Below are 17,213 nucleotides of genomic sequence, written 5' to 3'. Positions count from 1 at the left end.
CAAACTTGACAAGCTTGAAGGAGCGTCGAATATATAATTTTGTTTATGAGAAAATAAAATTGATGAAACAAAAATAATCGAGCGAAATAAAAACAGTCAGCCCAGAACATGTTTCAGAGGCGTAGGAAGGGGGGCTGCCCCCCCCCCCCCCAGAATTGGAAATAGTATCATCGCCCCCCCCCCCCCCAGAAATTCTGGATGGTGTAAAAACACCTTCTTAAACGGTAAGTCTGTCGCCGTGGCCCGTGAGAGGATGCCTATAAATAGAAAAACCTGTTGAATGCAACTTAAAATGAATAAAACTGGGTGATTTTTAGGCAGAAATTGAGGGAAGATTAGCGCCACAAGTGCTTCGAGATGCGCTCAAATAGAGTTAAAATTTCACAAATTTTCCGGGGGAGACCCCCCGGACCCCCCGCTAAGCTGGGGGGTATTCCAGACTCCCCGGTGGTGAGGGGCCAGTCCCCCCCCCCCCCAGCAAAATGACCTAGCAACGCCTATGATGTTTTCTCGGCAATTATTATTTTTTTTTTTTTTTTCTCAGCCCTGAGTGTTTTTTCTCAATCATTTTTCTCCTATCCTCAGATAGTTAATCTTTTTGTCCAAACGGCGAACCATACCAACCCACATTTTCGAAAAAATTGAGTTCCGAATGTTTTTTAGTTCCACTCCCTGTAAATTCTCTCCTGCCAAAAACCCGAAGACGGAACAAAAATAGTCTGTGAAAAGAGGAGTTAGCGTTCATTTTCTACATTGAGTCTGATGAAGGATTATCAAAACTCGTCTCCCAAGGTTCAAGTTTAAGCGGGTTGGTTCCTTCCTGTTAAACTCCGTCCAAGTTGAGGTTTCCGACATTTCTACCACCGCGGATGTATCACGTTTTTGCGCACGTAATCGGGCAGCGTGCAGTGAAAAGGGAATGGAACAGGGTTCTTGCGGTCTGAAGGAGGGGTGACAGACCTCCCAACGTCTCTCTGTCTGAAATCGAGCGGCACGCGCCGATCAGTTCTCAAAGGAAACGAAAAGCAAAAGTTAGGACGACGCGGAACTCCGACGCCAACACAGACAGAATACAGTCTGCAGGAGCAGACACCCCTGCGTGCACCAATCAAAATCAGTTTTGATCGGGAGCGGCCAACTCCGCGTTCCCCACTCCACGCCGCTCATGTCATGCAGATTCATCACTCTATAGGCACTTTTCGGTCGGTGGTCGCTCTATTTGGTCGCAACCTCTCTCGCCCGGTCGGAGTGAAGCCCTCATGGCTGCAAGTAATTTTCCTTTCATGAAAGATTTTAAGACTCTCGAATTCTTACAATTAGCTCGTTTGTTTCGCGAAAACTCTTTGGTGTATGTGGTAACGATCGTGTGAAGTGATTCATTCCCGAAATTTATTAACGTGTATGTCCATCATGTTACAATAACGTGCAACAGGTAACATGAAGCCTTCATGGCTGCCAGTGATTTTTCTTTCATGAAAGGTTTTAAGACTTCGAACTCTGAATCTTAGCTCGTTTGTTTCGCGAGAACTCTTCGGTGACTCGGTGTCTGTGGAAACGATCGTGTGAGGAATTCGTCGCTTGAATTGAACCTTTCATTTACCGAAAGTTTTCAACTTGTGCCCGGTGTCCGTGTGAATTGAATGAAGGCAAACTGCTCAAAATTTCCACCGATTTTGTCGTTTCATATAGGTTTATCGTTTTCGGCATGTATCTCTGCCGTAAGTGTTTCGGTACCATCGTATGTTTCGCGATAACTCCTCAGCAATAGAACGATCGTATGCCTACTAAATTGTCATTGAACTGGATGGCCGCCATTGCACGAGGGTCTCTCTTTTTCTCGAATTTTTTTGTTAACTCTTGTGCGGCGTTTAAGTGAACGGATTTCGGGTAATTGATTTTTGATTTTATCCCAAATTTTCATCGATTTTCGTCATTTCCAGTGTTTCGAGTGTGCTCATGTGAACTTCTCCGTTTTTCTTTGGACGTATTCGCGCGGGATTTGCTTCATTGCTCAGTGACCTGTTGAGCGCGGATTCGGGATTTTCGCCATTTCCAGTGTTTCGGGTGTGCCTATGTGAACTTCTCCAATTTTCTTTGAACGTATTCGCGCGGGATTTTCTTCATTGCTCGGTGGCCTGTTGAGCGCGGATTCGGGAGTGATGTTCGTTCCTTCGTGTGAGGGTGTGTGGTCCTGTGTGCCGCGTGCGTTGCAGTATTTCCTAGACACAATGTCGGCTTTGCGTTTGAAGTGTGTCCAAGTCCTTCTCAATCCATCTACCACGATTAATTTTATTAATTTACCATTTGAAGAAGTCTGATATCTGGTCGAAGCCTCCTTTGATGCGTGTATATCTTGGCGTTGGTCTGGATTCAGGTCAGAATTATTAGCACATACTTACTTAAATTCTGCTCAGATTTGGTGTCATAATTGCAAAATTGTGTGTAACCTCCCATAGGTATTTTACTCACCCTTTTCTCGTCTTCCTTCGCCTAATCATTTCTGTTCTGTCTTTCTTAACGTTTATTGTGCCTCATTTTGATAGTTCTTAACCATCCTCCCGCAAAATCTAAGAGCAAGTATGGACATGAGTGAATATATTGTTATTTTCCTTAGCTAGGTACTTCTAATCCATTGGCAATCGCGTTGCTATCACATTTTTCTACGCCTGCAGAAATGTCTTGCACATGCAGACTTCGCAACTACTGAGGAATCAATATTTTAGTATTTGAGTTGAACAATCCGGGAAGTTCCAAAGTAGATTTTCTAGGTACCTGTAATTAATTTAATACCGTGCATAGTCCCCTCAGATAATCTGCATAGCTGAAAGTAGCTGTGTAATCAGTAAATTTTCTCACCTAAGTATATATTTTCTCATTTCATCGCATGCAAAGACACGAACAATTTTGAGATGGTTCCTATGATCATTTGTAGAGTTTAATCTTAGGTTTTTAATACAATTTTTTTTTAAAGCTTACTTTTTGAGTGCCCTCTTTCTTTGACTAGGCCCATCAGGTAAAATTGAAGAGAGAGAAAGGATAGATGAAAGGGGGAGGGGGGGGGGGAGAGCGAGCATCCAATGTCACAAGAACCTTACCTTAATTTTTCTTAAGTACGGCCTCTGGTATGAGACTCAAAATGTGTCTCGGAGATATCCAAAATTCCCAGATTTTCCGGAGCAGACCCTCCTAAATTTCTCTATGCGCTGAAAAAAACTCAGGCTCCCAGAAAAGCAGCCCCCCCCCCCCCCCAGGAATTTGATCTAGACACACCCCAATATTCATCATACTTACCTTTCCTTAAAATTTCTGAATCCATTTACCTTGAAAAATTGAGACTAAAATTTTAAGAGTCATTTCAACTTAATCGGGGGGGGGGGGGGGGGCAGGATGTTCGGAGGTGGCGAAATTTGCCGCCAATAGAAATTACCAGAAAATATCTAAAATTCTTAAAATTACACTTTTTGAGAGTGGGATCCTTTTACTTTTTTGCCCTAGCCCAAATGGTCCCATCGTACAGTGCGAGTTGTACTTAGTAACTTCTAAATCGAGTTAAAATCGACGATTCTAAGATCGAGAGAGGTCACTCCTTGCCCTACCCGTTTGAATAATTATAATTTGCTTTCATTAGGAATAGCCATTTTTGTCCGAAACATTTGTCCATGTCCAATGAGGTAATGACATGTGGACTGAATCTCCATCAAATTTTCGCTTTCCTAATATCTACAATCTTGCATCCATAGAGAGAGGCGTTTCGTAGGGTCCAAACAGCAATTTGATTTTTATGTTGCGAATCCGAAGAGGAGAGTTCTGCCGTGCTAAGGAAGAACGCCGTATGAACATTCGGGAGTTGCCAAATTGCGCTTGATAAAATCTGTATTTTTGACTAAATTTACCTATGCATACTTTTCCTTGAAATTTTCAGATATGTTAGATTAAATTGTGTGAAAAATGGTCTGAAAATTTGAGAAAATAATATTCTTAATTTTCCCAGTAATTTCGGTTTTTGTTGGAGGAAACTTGGCAACGTCTGAAGGCTCATACGGCGTTCTTCCTTAGCACGGCAGAGTTGGAAATTGGCGGGAACCGAAGCTAGGGAAAACCCACTCCGCTCACGATCAGTTCACGCAAGTGCCCACCCAGAGACCGGATGCCAAGTTACGCACACAGAAAAATCTTTCTAGGAATTCTTTCAGGCTCCGAGGATTTCAGCCGGTAGATCCAGACACTCAGCCCCTCACCCTTTATCGGCGAATCTTTCGTTCGTCGTTTACCGATAACACTTTGTTTTTTCGTAGCTCAACCGCCTTCCAGTCTCCACCGAGTCAGATAAGAAGCATTGAACACCTCTCACTCACTCCCCCCCCCCCCGCCTCTTTCCTCTTTCCCCCCTCACCCTTTTTCCTTTCCCTTGTTTCTATTCAATCTAGGAATGATACTGTTCGGATTTTCAACACTTTAAAATTTTAGTCCCCCCCCCCTCTCTTTCCCGTAGAAACTGAATAACGCTCGCACATCTTTCTTCTCTCCCTTATCCACCTTCTTTTCGCATTAAATTATTTAACGAACTTCTCCTTACAGGTAGATTAGAACCCTATATGTTTTAATACCTACTTCTAATAAGATTTGTCATTCTTTACCTTCCTTATTCATTTTCCCCACAATTTGCAATTGGCATCCGACAAAATTAAATCTTTCTTGGCTTGTTTCTTCCCTTTTCTGGTCTTGTCTTTTCTTATCTTATCTTTAGTGTAACCATTTTTAAAAAAAAGTTTAGCTTTAGGTTACCTAATTTATCTAATGGAGTTCTTGCGAGTGGCAGGGATTTGCGATTTAAGTACTTATTCATGCTTCAAATTTGGCGAGAAACACAATGGTGCCACTAAATTTCTCTGAAAACAATTCTCAAGCTCGAAAATAGCTCTCAAAGTTGAGATCCTAAAGGAGGGAATATCTTACGCTGCTCTAAAAGTCCACCTGTATATCCAGTCCTCTCCATGCAAAGCTAGGAATCAAATACATTAGCAGGGTTGCCACTTTGTTCGGGACTCCAAAGTTGGAACCACGGCAATCCTGCTAATGCATTTGCTCCCTATTATTGCATGGAAAAGACTGGATAAACAGCGTGGGATATCCCCTCCGTTAAGGCCTCAACTTCAAGAGCTTTTTCAAGCTTGAGAATCGATTTTAGAGAAAACAAGTGGCACCATCGTGTTTCTCACGGAATTTCACAAATGTGGAAGTCGAAGTACTTTAAACGCGAATCCCTGACACTTGCAGTAACTCCTTTGTATTTTGTTTTAGTATTTTCCATTCAATCTCAATTTTTTTTTGTGATCTTGAGTGGGTGAATGTTACCCCTCGCGCGTGGACATTGTCTCGGAAGGGGGGTCGGGAACCGGAACTGAGGGTGAGTTCGCGTGGTTTGCCGGACCGTCGGGTAGGCGGTTGGTCGAACGACCTGTCGATCGGGCTTTCGCCCGGGAGGGTTTGACAAACGGTGAGTGCAGACCGTCGGGTAGGCAGTTGGTCGAACGATCCGTCGATCGCTTTTTCCCGAAAAAGCTTTCGAGAGATCGTCGACCTACTGTCCATCTGAGGGTTTGACAAACGGTGAGTGCGTGTGGTTTTCGAACGATCTGTCGAGAAAAAGCTTTTTCTACTGTCCATCGACAAACGGTGAGTGCGTGTGGTTTGCCGGACCGTCGGGTAGGCAGTTGGTCGAACGATCCGTCGATCGCTTTTTCCCCGAAAAAGCTTTCGAGAGATCGCTCGACCTACTGTCCATCTGAGGGTTTGACAAACGGTGAGTGCGTGTGGTTTGCCGGACCGTCGGGTAGGCGGTTGGTCGAACGATCTGTCGATTGCTTTTTCCCCGGAAAAAGCTTTCGAGAGATCGCTCGACCTACTGTCCATCTGAGGGTTTGACAAACGGTGAGTGCGTGTGGTTTGCCGGACCGTCGGGTAGGCAGTTGGTCGGACGATCTGTCGATCGCTTTTTCCCCGGAAAAATCTTTCGACTGTTCGTGCGATCTACTGTCCATCTGAGGGTCTGACAACCTGCGAGGCCTCACCTGGCTCTCGTTGCACCATCAGGTTACGATCAGAAACTCCCATCATTTTGTGGTCAGCGATGACTTCAGTTTGACGGGAGAGTGCTCGTAACCTGTCGATGCGACGAGTGCTCTTCATGATGGTAACCTGGGAGGCCGTTTTCGTTCATGCACCATCCACCCTGGGCGCACCTGCCGTCGAGTGGCAAAGTCTGCGGTTCGAACTCCCGCCGTTACTGGCCTGCGGCCGTTGGGTTGGGCGTCATCGCAGTGATTTTCACGTCGCGGCGAAAAGGCCCGGGTTCCGTTCCGGGGGAGCCGGAACGGAATTCGGGTCGAACGGAACTTTTCTGGGGCCGAATGCACCTCTCACCCTTTATTGAGGCACCTTCAAGCCCTGGATAGCCGATCAAATTCCAGAACCAATTCCGATCAAAGTAGCATCAAAGTGTCGGGAGTCAATTCAGGGACGGATTTACCTTTTTAGCGCTCCTAGGCAAATCTTAACAGTCGTGCCCCTCACAGAATGGACGACCTCGTGAGGGGTCTGAGAGGGTTCCCGCCAGCCATAAGGGAAGTCCGGGGGTGCTCCCCCGGAAAAATTTTAAAATCGGGCATTTGGTTAACGCAATTTTAAGCTACTTTTCGGTTATTTGAAGGCTCAAAAGCCTCTTGTGCTCCTATATTTTTCAAAAGGTATGGGAATTATATCAAAGCAAAATTAAACGAATGCGAGACAAATTTGAAGAACAGTAAAAAGAAAATTTTAATCACTAATGAAGAGGGGGCGCGGGTTTTACGAACCGTATCAGTAGACAAGGACAGGTTCACAGATATTCTTTTCGCGCGCCTCTGACTTCGTCCTAAAATTGTTTTACCTATTTCAATTCTAGAAGCCTCTAAAAAGTATGCACGTGTCTCAAAATGTTGCTCCCCTCAAAACTTTGCGCCTCTAGGCAGCTGCTAGGTCTGCCTTGTGGGAAATCCGTCCCTAGGAGTCATCAGTCTTAAACTCATTAATTTGCTTCATTTTAAAATGAAAAATTGGCAGAAATGTTTCCTGTGGCAGGAAATGATGAATGGTGGCACTCCGTTATGATCTTACTTGAACGAAAAAGTCCGGCCCGTCAAAATTTGATGGTAGTGGTGACCACCAGTTATCAGCATGTCTACTTTGATCGGAATTGGTTCGGAATTTGATCGTCTATCCAGGGCTTTACTTTCATAAAAACTCTGCATCCGACTTGCGTAAAATGTCTCACCTGTGTCCTGAAGAAAAAAGCGACTGACTCATTTGCGCCCCGAATGGGAGAATTCACTTGCGTCACGCGGTAGACTCAGGTTTTTAGCTTCTCGTATTTTCTACGAGTACTTTCGAACGTGGGAGGCAAGTGAACCGATTATTTTTCAAATCAAGTAAGCGCTAAGTAAAATTGCGAATGCAAGAAAAACAAGAAAACCCGTTTTATTTGCTTTTTTGACAATCTTCGAATTCCAAATAATGTATGTTCCTTTAGAAGGCTATTTTGAAATTGGACATGATCGATTATATCGGAGAAAACAAAGAAGTAACAACTCCTCTACCACTAAATTAGAGATTGGCGCCTAATAATTGGTTCAAATGAGTCCTAAGTCGGATGCAGCCCTTGAAATAATATTTTTTTAAAACCTTCTGTTGAATTTGTCTCTTTATTCAGAGATTAATTTTTACATAATTACGTTCAATATTTTTGCTACTACTACTACTATTACTACTACTACTACTACTACTACGACGACGACTAAAAATGAATTTCATAGTTTTTAATGTAACCCATCTTTCAAACCGCATACTCTCGGGATACTTATGTAACAATTCGTCGAGAATGAATGAGGTTACTGAAGTATCGCTTTTACGGATCATCATGATTATTTTTTTATTCTACGAGAATTTGTAAGTTTGTTCAATCTTTTGAGCCGTCTTCGACCCTCTTTAATGGAGTCATTATCATAGATTCCAGTTAAGGACAATCTATTGGGTTCCTTATTTTTCTGGACCTTAACCAATGACGACCTTGTTAGACTTTCAGACCATATGTTTTTGCTTCTTATACTGTCCACTGAAGAGTCTCTTAACACTACGCATTTCTTGAACATAGGTACCTGCTAGTTTGTATCAATATACCTATAGCCTATAGATGAGATTGATTTTGTCACTTTAATTTTTGCTCTAATTTAATAGCGCGATCGAATAATTTACATGAACTTTTAGTTAAAATCAAGTTAGTAGTTCATGTAGGTAACATATTTCCAAATTTAATACAGAATTCCTTCCTTTTTTTTACAAAAGAAAATTAACTTAATTAATCAGTTTAAATTGATTTGAGAGATCATAGCTCACTCGAAACTTTCGTCGGTCATCTTGGGTTCCCCATTTTTCTGGACCTTAACCAATGACGACCTTGTTAGACTTTCATATCATATTTTTTTGCTTCTAATACTGTCCACTGAAGAGTCTCTTAGCACTACGCATTTCCTGAACACGGGTACCTGCTAGTTTGGATCAATATACCTATAGATGAGATTGATTTTGTCACTTTAATTTTCGCTAATTTAATAGCGCGATAGGATAATTTACATGAACTTATAGTTAAAATCAAGTTAGTAGCTCATGTAGGTAACATATTTCCAACTTTAATGCAGAATTCCTCCCTTCTTTTTAAAAAAAAAAAAAAAAAAAAAAAAAAAAAAAAAAAAAAAAAATTAACTTAATTAATCAGTTTAAATTGATTTGAGAGATCATAGCTCACTTGAAACTTTCGCCGATGATCTTGAGTTGTAGCACAGGGAGCGTTCATAAGACGTAACGCACTTCTCCGGCATTTTTAAACCCCTCCCCTCCCCTACCTCTTGTCTCGGGGCTCATGTCTTGATGCACATAGTGCCTTTTGACAGAAATACGTCCATTTGAAGGTTTGGATGGTTCCGATTTCGATCAACCGCCGTTTTATTGCCTTAAGCCCAATTCATGATTTGGGATGGAAATATTGGTAAAATGGCTTAGCGCATCCTTATATCAAGAAAACTTGAGTTACAAATTTAGGAAAAGCAGAATTTTCCCCCTCTAATCCTTTTATTATAGACAGGGACATTCCTTGGTGATTTTTCGAATTGCTAGCCGCCTTCGGTTTCAGCTGCCTTTAAATTTTGGTCACGGGTCTTCATACGCTCAAAGTTTTCTAGCTCATTCCTTTAAGAAATTTCGTGTCATCGGTGTTGACGCTTTTGTACTGTCAATGATTCAATGTGAGGCAGGACTTTCATCTCATACTTAGTTGTACAAAATCGCATCATGAAACTGGACAATTTGCCAAGTTTCTCGTGTTTAGAACTCGCTCAGTTTAGCATAAAGTTTGAACTTAATTTTTAGTAAACTTTATGGATCAAGTTCTTCAAAGAAAGACAACCTTAATTTTGAATATGGCTTTTAAGCCTAGGAATCCTAGCAAACATAAATCCCCGTCGATTTGGCAGAGGGTGGGTTATTGTGTTTTTTTCGTTAATATCGTTAGTTTTCTAGACTTTCGAATCTGAGAATTTTGAAACCAAAAAATTCACCCTCCCAGTCCTCCTCGTTCTCAATTCGGAAGGCGTTTCTGTTTTTTAGAAAGCACAAAAGCATGGCCGGAACTTTCTTGGATAGGGTGTAGTTTAATTTGACTGTAAGAACAGTTCAAAATTGTTCCTGAGAGTACTTAATTTTTCAAAATCTCGCGGGGAGGCCCCATAGATCTCCTCTAAGGCTTGAGAAATCCCCTGAGCTCCTCTTTAAAACTGCAGAGAGTCCCATCAATCAATTGGCGGATCCAGAAAATTGGTATAACATTGTCTTTTCTCCATTTAAACCTATGGAAAAGTATCGATTCTTGGAGGGGTCAAGTGCTCCCTCAAGAATCGATTATTTAGCATAGGTTTAAATGGAGGAAATCCGGTGTTGCCAAATTGCTGGATCCGCCTCTGCACCAATCTCCATCTCCCTTGACTGGGTGTTTTATTTATGTTCACTTGACTTCCCTTGACAAGGTGTCTTTTTGCCCCCCCCCCCCCCCTAAAGAATTTTTTCCCACCTCCGCCCATGTATAGAAACTCTAATGTTTGTCAGGATCCTCTCGGTGCTTGCGACTCTTTTAGTAAATTGACACCTCGCTGTCTAAGATTCTTCAGCTCAAGCTGAAAGAAAATAATTCTAATCATATAATTGTGTTGCATTACCGTTGTTGGTAATCATAACGTAGGTAACTGACATTGAGGATGAGCAGCCTCTTAATTGTTTTAAGTCTTGCGTTTTATTCCGACATGGCAAGCCTGCGGTGACTTAGACGCCTAATTTTCCTCGTTAAGTTTTCGCTTTGCGAATTATGCAAACATCAGCTGTAATTAGGTTTTTTGTACTTGTATTCAAACGAGGTTGTTAAAATATCGAGGAGAAGGAAGAGTAGATGGCAGGCAAGTAATGCAAATGGAAACTGCCAAACATGTTTCTTATGGTGATGATGAATTTCTCTCGACAAGGGGCATTACTGAAACTGAATGTGTTTTAAAATATGTGTGCACTGTGTAATGTTTATGAATGATTTTAATTGAATCAGCGACGAAAACTTCTAGAAAGTTTATTTCCACTCTTTGAAATAAAAATGCGTTAATGTTGTACATTGTGTGACACATGTTGCACGTTCAGTTGTTCGCTTATTCATGAAATATTGGAAACTGTGCGTCCAATTGTAAATTGGATTGCATTCAGCAAAAAGGAACCAGTGCGACTACAGTGCTGTTAAAGTGTTGCCTCTTCATATTTATTTACGAAATGTCCCAGAATAGCAAATAGATTTAGCTTCCTGCGATAAACTGAAGAAGAAGAAGTTGCACGATTTTTATAACACTGTAACCGCGCTGGTTCCTTCTTGCTAAATGCGATCCAATTAATTTTCCCAATCTGCAGTGTGAGAGGGTTATTTACTCCAGCTTTTGATGAAAACTTTTTTCTTTAAATCAAATACCTAGCTACATTTTTTTTATTTTTCTTTTGATAGAAAATACTTATGAATTAAGATTTTCTGGAATTTTGGTCAAAACTGGTCGAAACATAGCACAGCGCGTACCTAAATTAAAATTTGATCATGTTTTAGACGTAATTTATGCGAGAAATGTTTCGAGTTCAAACTGAGCCAGGGAAATGGGATTACTTAGTCCAATACTGATCAATATTGCTTCCTGTATTATTTAAAAAAGAAATTTTCTTTTCCCAGAAAGAAAATTTGTTTTTCCTGCTCTTTCTAAAACTTTACATTTTTATGGCAGAAATAAGAAAAGAAAAGTAAGTAAAGTAACGTAAGTCACACATCAAAGATTCCCTTTGACCAACAATACAGAAAGCGATTTTGATCGTTTTTAAGACAACTAGAGGGTTTTATCTCGAACAAAACTCGACATTTTTCTACGAGATTGAAAAATTGCTAAAATTAATTTAGGAAGGAAACGGAGTTCAGGAAACTAATGGCACGTATGTTGTCTTTGAAATAAGCCAGAAATGGTACCTAGTTCCTGTTTCCAATATTAAGTTCAATTCTCGTGTACTTCTGGCCTTGAAGTGTATAAATGCCTATAGCCTGCAGGGGCTGTCTGCAGCTTCATTGTTCTGCCTTGCTAAAGAATAACGCCGTATGAGTCTTCGAACGTTGCCGAAAAGTCCCTCCGATAAAATACCAATTTTCAAGGGAACTTGAATTCCTCAGGGAATTTCATTCGCAACTTAATTCACTATTTCTGAAAAATTCAACGAAGAATATTAATAACTTTCCCTGAAAATGAATGTTTAAAAGGAGGAGGTGTGGTAACATTTGGATGGTCATGCGGCTATTTTCCTTGCTATGGCAGTGATGTAAATTGTGTATAAACAAGTGTCGTTTTTTCTCGCTCCGTGGATTCCATGCCAAGCATCCCTATCGTCGCAACGTTTCCAGCCCTTTTCCCATCTCTTGACGTATGCTCACGGGAGTTTCAACAGGATTTCCTTCAAACAACTCGTTGAATTTGTATTCAAATAAGGCAACTGAATTCAATTTGGTCAATGAAAGTTTTTATTCATATAAGGCAACTGGATTCCATTTGTTCAATGAATGTATCCCGAAGAAGATATTTAATGTGTTCAAACTCTAAGAAGAAATAATGGTCATAAGATCAGACTCGTCCACTCACTTACGAAATAAGTTTTATGCAAAATTAATGTAAAAATTACAAAGATATATTCTGATCTCCAGTTGACTAAATTGAAAATCATCGAGGCAATGAAAAATTCACGAGCCGGAAGAAAACATTGACTCACTCACGAAATAAGTTTATGCAAAATTAACGTAAAAAAATTACAAAGATTAAGTATGATCTCCAGTTGACATATATATGGGAAAATCCATCGAGGGCAATGAAAAACTTTCACGAGCGGAAAAAAATTGACTCACTCGCGAATATGTAGTTTTATGAATAAATTTCATGGACAAATATTACTTACGATATATCTCTGATCTCCTGTTGACTAAATTGAAAAAATCCATCGAGGCAATGAAAAAAAATTACACCGGTGCCGGAAGCAATACATAGTAGAAAACCACGAAATAAGGTTTATGCATAAATTCATGTGAAAATTACAAAGATATATATCTGATCTCCAGCTTGGTCTAAAGTTGAACTACATCATCGAGGCAATGAAATAACTTCCAACAAAGCCGGTAGAAAACATCTGAAACATTGATATAACTTTCACGATGCCCGGAAGCGAAAAACATTGATACATTGAAACATTGGAAACCAAATAAACATTGCCGGAAAATATTGCGGCTTCAATCAGATGGTAAGCGCGCCATTGTGGAGCTATTGGCGCATCTTCGCGGTCGGAGATGCGATGCTGAAGTATTCATTACGATGTTGCAGGCGCTCCGAACGGTCCATGCTCACTTAACTTCGTTGATCCCGGGACGAGATGGGTCCTAGACTTCATCTCCAGATGTTCCTGCTTGTTGAGCGTGCATTTTTTGAAGCACCCTTTAAGTCTGGAGACAACGCCTCCGTCAGTTGTTATCTCACTCAATTTCGCTGAGCCACCGCGACGCAATAGAGATTCGTTCTCGATGCCGTTTATGCTGAAGTCGCAATCAAGAATTGGAAGATTGCAAATCGCATGTTCTTTTTTCGCTCTCCCGGCGATAGAAACAACGTCCGTGAAAAAAATCTTGGAGTACTCACGTCGGATCGCTACCCTGCGTCCCGTTCAATTTAAGGATGGCAATTTTGCATTTTTCAACTCTGACGCCTGAAAATTATAAACTGTTCCAGCAATTTAGTAGTCTACAGATTTCTAGGCCTGATGTTTTATGCCGTCTAAGCTGTTAGCAACGACTAAGTGACGCACGAACTATCATCAAATCAATTCTGCATGGAATTGCATATCAGCTCGCTGACTTTCGTCACAAATTTCCTTGACGCCACAGTTTCATCGATGCCACAATTTCATCATTCAGAAGAATGCACCCACTAACAACGGATAAAACTTGTGGGCCTTTGTGCACCAAGCCCGGTCTTCCCCGTTGGCAGGCATGCTGGTCCCTTAATTGAAGCAGCCTCTCCCTGTTAACAGGCAAGCTGGTTTGGAATTCTCCTGGAATTGCGTATCAGCTCGCTGACTTTCGTCACAGATTTCCTTGACGTCACAGTTTCATCGATGCTACTATTTCATCACTCAGAAGAGAATGCACCCACTGACACGGAAAAACTTGTGGGCTTTGTGCACCAAGCCGGTCTTCCCCGTTGGCAGGCATGCTGGTCCCTTAATTGGAAGCAGCCTCTCCCTGTCAACAGGCAAGCTGGTTTAGAATGGTGGCCTCCTTCTGTTTTAACAAGAATCCAATTCTTGCGGCCTCTCATGGAACAAGCAAGCCGACCGCAAAGAACCCTTTTAAACATGGCCCCAGCATACAGGGTCATTCCATGTCAAATCAGACCTAAAATTGGCAGCTTTTGACCTGACCTCGTCGAATCGGATGAAATTTGGCCCACTCGTACTGCTGACTTGAGTTGAAAAACGGCGCACATTTAAATTGTGTTTCGATGCTTCGTTCAACTTTTGTTGAGCTTTTAAGTTCGGGACTATTCGCAGACTTGGCACGACGGTGACGCATCGACCGCTGATCAAATTAACACAGCACGTTGAACTGAATTCATGGGGAATGCCCTAATATTGCTGACAAATACCATAAGCTCGCTGAATTCGATCGAAAAGTTCAGTGGCCCCACGATTTAGACGCCTGAAGAGAATGCGCACCCACCATTTCAATTGTCAACGTCCATGAACATTTTATTCGTGTACAACATGTCATCATGAGCGTCTCATTTGCAAAATATTTCCTACAGAGCCACCGATTCGGTGAGCGGATTGAATGCCCCGCTAAGAAAGGAAACCTAGGAAGTCGTCGATGGATTCGACGGCTGGAGTGGAGAGCTTTCGGACTTTTGGAGCCCGTAAAAACTTCTTTCTATCAGAAGCACCTATACTCAAATGCGCTAGCTATTCACAATCGGGACTGTGACTTTTCTCCAGCAATTGTCAACGATGGATCAAGAACAATTCCCAAGTAGTACACTCAAGATGGGAGAAGGAGAAGAAGATGGCCACTACATAGAAGATTGGATGGGTAGTGGTGCGGATAAACACGGCATGGAATCCGAGAAGTGAAGTGAATTTGCCGGAGCAAATTCCTTCAACCAATTATTCTTCTTGCGCAAGATCTTTGAGGGAAAATCATTGTTAAAAGCTTCCGTGTCGTATATTTGCACGAAAGTTATTCGCTGATGCCTCACTGGCAAGTTAAAACGTCGAATTACTTTCGAGTCTGTTTTACGATGCGGAAGTTTTGTTTTAGATTTTATCATTTGTAATTGTATGCTTATTGTATACAAGGTGGCTAAAATGAAATAGACAAAAATGCAGAATGAATGAAAGAAACAAATAAGAAATAAAAATAAAAATAAGGGGGAAAAAACGAACAAACAAACAAACAAAAAAAACAAAAAAAAACAAAAAAACAAAAACAAAACAAAAAAAAAACAAAAAACAAAAAACAAAAAACAAAAAAAAACAAAAAAAAAAAAAAAAACAAAAAAAACAAAAAAACAAAAAAAACAAAAAAAAAAACAAAAAAAAAACAAAAAAAACAAAAAAAAAACAAAAAAAAAACAAAAAAAACAAAAAAACAAAAAAAAACAAAAAAACAAAAAAAACAAAAAAAACAAAAAAAAAACAAAAAAAACAAAAAAAACAAAAAAACAAAGAAAGAAAAAAAAATGAGAAAAATAGACTCAATGTCATACGTTTCGGATTTATCGGTTTGCAATTAAGTCTGCATTAATGAGCCGAAAGACCGTGCGTATATCTCTGTCGTTCAGTTATGCCGAGAAAGTATTTTCATATTTCCCGCGTTACTAACAATTTAATGTGAATCAAAGGAGAATACCCTCTTCAAAATCGTACGTAAGAAATTATTCACACAACGGGATGTTCGAATATCAACTCTTGAACGAAAATATAACAAGTACTTCTAACATGGATAAAATGAAAATTAGTTTTTAAGAAATACGTAATTTTTATTCTTGCCATTCTACCAATTTAATTGCTTTATTTATGTAGTTTAAGGTTTGATTTCCGAACTTCTCATGGAGTGATCTATTTTCTCCCGTAAAATTTTGAAGAGACAGCACGTCGCCTAGTGCTTTGATTCATACCTTCAAAAGGCGTATTCTGCCACCTTGAATTCTCTGAGATAGAGGCAGTTTGCAACAAAACATTTAAGACTGAAAATTGGAGATGGCTTATTTTTTCACGGGGAAAAAATCTGACACCATCGCTTCAAATTATACATTAATGAGCTAACCCTAAATTTTTTTTTTAAAATTAATCCCGGTTGGTCGGCTCATATCTGCAGTTATGTGATATTACCTGTAAAGCATTAGCGAACTACTGTAAGGTAATGTTTGTCTGCTGCTAGATTTTGTAAATACTATTTTTAAGTTAAGTGCATGCGAATTCATGATTTTTGTTGAGAAATTCATCATCACCAACGTTGCTAACACATCGGACTTTTTTTCTTCTATCCAGACCTCTGCATATCGGTATTTCAAAAACCTCGCTTGTCAGTTTACAATAGGGATTAAGTTTTAGAGGGTGAGGCATCTACATCAGCCGCACCATTCACCCTGCAGTGGCGACTACCTTGTCGTTCATTGTGATAAATCGATTTACATGCTATTTAAACCTATGGAAAAGGATCGATTAGGAGGGTTTCGAACACCTCAATAATCGATTCTCAACCATAGATTCAAATGGGAGAATATTGATAATCGATAATTCACACTTTGCCACTGCATTTACCTACCCTTTTGGGAGACCCTAGGTGTCCTCTGATGCTGCTTCGTGCGTTTTCTTATTAAATAGGTAGTGATTTGTTTTAAATTATACAAACTGCCATGTTTTTAGATATGCGTGTTTTGTTTATGTGTTTTTTTTTTTTTATTATTATTTTAGTTTAGGTATTATTCTCATTGGCGGGCCGAAATCGCCGCACTGTGTGCGGGCAGAGACGAAACAGCCAATGAGAGTAATTGGATAAGATACTACTCCGCGGGGAAATCAAGGCCAAAAATTCCCAAAACTAGCACGAAAGTCACAAAATTAAGTTTAGTGAGTATCTGTGCAAGAAGTAGTTCAGAGAGTTATCAGCTCGGGGGTAGATGTATAGGAATACTGAAGTGTTAACTAACATATTTAGCAAAGTATTATGAGAATGTATATATTAATATTTATTTTCTAATATCTTTATATGGTCAGTTAAGAAAGCTCAAATTTTTTCATGTCCAAAAATTAATAGTTGAATAATTGACTTAAAATGTCAATAAATAAAATCTCTGATAAAAGGATTAATAGGTGTTTAAGGTTTTACAGCTGATTTGCCTTGATTTCCCCGTAGGATAGTATGGACCCAGCTCTATTCTACCATCCTGTTACTGACAGTATTTGGGCCGCAGTTTTAGAGCTTTAATCATATATGAGGTCTTATATATGTAAGAATGGCGGATGTAAAA

General features: G+C 40.3%; 1 long non-coding RNA gene across 1 annotated transcript in view; it reads left to right on the top strand.

The window, feature by feature from the left end:
* Positions 1-573: 573 nt before the first annotated feature.
* LOC140224153 (uncharacterized) overlaps positions 574-17,213 on the top strand; it is a 28,568-nt gene continuing 11,928 nt past the window's right edge. The window contains exon 1 of the long non-coding RNA XR_011899409.1: positions 574-2,374. This is a non-coding gene — a long non-coding RNA (uncharacterized lncRNA). The remainder of the gene's footprint in view (positions 2,375-17,213) is intronic.

This window comes from Bemisia tabaci, chromosome 3 (assembly GCF_918797505.1).
Source record: "Bemisia tabaci chromosome 3, PGI_BMITA_v3".
NCBI classification, from domain to species: Eukaryota; Metazoa; Arthropoda; class Insecta; order Hemiptera; family Aleyrodidae; genus Bemisia; species Bemisia tabaci.
The sequence above is the reverse complement of the archived record's forward strand: the minus strand, read 5'-3'. Positions and strand labels throughout refer to the sequence as shown.